Consider the following 2,500-nt stretch of genomic DNA (forward strand, 5'->3'; position numbering starts at 1 on the left):
ACACACACACACACACACACACACACACACACAGATGTAATCTAACAGAGGTTAACAGATGAAGTGAGGCGCTCGGCGGACCGAGCGGGACATCAGAGGTCAAACCCGGTTTAGAAGCGTCCGGTGGAGCCAACGCTAACTGGGACTGTTTTCTTTCCCTCTTTTTTCAATTTCTGTGCTTTACACGCTTGACTTACAGTCAGCATGGATACTGTTTATTAAACAATATTCTGATCCTCTGAGAAGTCCGAAAGAACATTTATGTCTGTGGGACTTCTCTCACGCACACAAGTGGATGACTCAGCGCTGACCTCAGGTCAGCCCGTTGCCTGCTTGTGCCACGTCAACCTGAACTCACTGACCGCAGGTCAGGAGCGTCTACATTAACACGCAGTTACACGGTGACATGCATTCAAATCACTGGCTTAATCCGACTGAAATCGAATCATCCCGTTCATGTAAACACTTTTGTTCGAATCATTGCGGTCCGACTACGATCCGATTAACACTTCTGGAGAACTCCATCCCACTCGGTGATAATTCGGACATAAGGAACTGGACTATGCGCCTCTGCGCATGCTCAAGAGCCCGCCGCCCTCCTCCCTCCTTACCTCCTCCCTCCCTCCTTCCCTCCTTCCTCCCTACCTGCCTCCTTCCCTCCTTCCTCCTCCCTCCCTACCTCCTCCCTCCCTCGTTCCCTCCTCCCTTACTTCCTCCTTCCCTCCTTCCTCCTCCCTCCCTCCCAGGTCGTGACCCGGAAGTCGAAACAGACGATAAGTTGTCTCGGCCGGCAGAAACAAACAAATGTAAAAGTCGGGTTACAAGACGATAATACCTTCGGTGGATGTCTCCGCTAGCTCCCTGCTGTAGCCAGCTAGCGCTGCTGCTAGTTCCCTGTTTGCTCCCCGCTAGCTCCCTGCTGTAGCCAGCTAGCGCTGCTGCTAGTTCCCTGTTTGCTCTCCGCTAGCTCCCTGATGTAGCCAGCTAGCGCTGCTGCTAGTTCCCTGTTTGCTCTCCGCTAGCTCCCTGATGTAGCCAGCTAGCGCTGCTGCTAGTTCCCTGTTTGCTCTCCGCTAGCTCCCTGATGTAGCCAGCTAGCGCTGCTGCTAGCTCCCTGTTTGCTCTGCGCTAGCTTACCGACAACCACCGAAGCTAGCGGGGTTCTCTCCATGATGAAGAGTGAAGAGGTCAAGCGCAGACGGCTGTATCAGCACTACATGTGATGAAAACAGCGCCACCTATCGTATCAGATATGACATGCATTCAGCCAATGATTAGATTCATTCACTGCCATGTACATTAGGATAACAGCAGTTGCCCCAAAGAGAGCAGAGTCCGACTAAAGCGAGATTCAAATGAAGACCAGCATGTAAACACACGGACAGTCGTCGGTCAGCTGGCGCTCCCTCAGACGCTGGAGGCGTGTCGGGGAGTGGAGAGCGGTGCAGGTCCTTCTGAAACATCAGCTGACCCTGGCAGCGTTTCAGAGCGCCTTGCCAGACCCCCCACCCCCCTTTCCCTCTGTCCCATAGTAATCAGTCTCATGATTTGTAATACGCTAAACAAAGTCTTCCATCATGACCTGCTGAGATGCAGCATGGGTAATGCCGCTCGCTTTGCTTCACACCCCCGCGCTCTAATTCTCTCACTCCGTCTCTTGTCTTTCTGCTGGCATCATTTCTGCTGTTCATCCATTGTCTCGAGTCCTGTTCTCTCCCGTCTGCCTTCTTAAGTTGTCTCAGTCGATCATCTCCTCGTTCTCTCTCTTCTGCCTTCCTCTCTCTCCCTCTGTGGCGTTTGAACTCGGCCTCTGAACCAGCAACACCGACGCAAATGGACAAGAGGGATTTGGCCCTTAGCTCTGAGCCCCCAATCAGCTTAGCACCTAAAGGGGCTTTGGGCCGGTCTTAGTGAGCCTCAGCCTGGCTGGGGGGCTTTGCCTTGAAGTTGAGCTAAATTAGCACGCACAGGCTCACCGCTAAGCTGATTAGGGCCCTAATTTCACTAAAATGCATTGTATTCCTTATTAATGATGTGATTGTGAATGGAGGGCTCGTCTGGGTGGTGCGGCGATGGGGAGGAGGCTTGATGGACGTGTGTGTGTGTGTGTGTGTGTGTGTGTGTGTGTGTGACCCCTGACTCTCAAGATGAAAAGACTTTGGGTCTTTCAAGCCTGAAGAAGACATCAAACATGGAGCGGTGTGGTGCTGGTGTCTTGTTGATGCTGCGTCTGTTAACCTCTGAATGAAGCTGTTGTTGGCAGGCTTCATGTTTAAAACAATACTTTGGTACATTTGAAAGAAGTCGTGACCAGAGGTTGTCTTAAAGTGTCTGTATTCCCTCCTCGCTGGGCTCCGGCCCTTTCTTCTCCATATGTGATATTCATGAACAGTCAGCGAGCACATTTTCTGACATCTGTGAAACACACCTCCAAAGCCGGCGGAGATGCAGAGCGGCCTGAAAATGTGTGAACGATTTGGCCCGTTCATAAAAGAGGCCC

General features: G+C 52.0%; 1 protein-coding gene across 1 annotated transcript in view; it reads left to right on the forward strand.

Moving 5' to 3' along the window:
- Nucleotides 1-2,500, forward strand: part of LOC137799888 (ERC protein 2-like) — a 39,050-nt gene that overhangs the window by 4,587 nt on the left and 31,963 nt on the right. The gene's annotated exons all lie outside the window — the stretch shown is intronic.

Source organism: Clinocottus analis, unplaced genomic scaffold (genome assembly GCF_023055335.1).
Source record: "Clinocottus analis isolate CAN_PGR_092001 unplaced genomic scaffold, fCliAna1.0.p SCAF_100, whole genome shotgun sequence".
In the NCBI taxonomy this organism is placed as follows: domain Eukaryota; kingdom Metazoa; phylum Chordata; class Actinopteri; order Perciformes; family Cottidae; genus Clinocottus; species Clinocottus analis.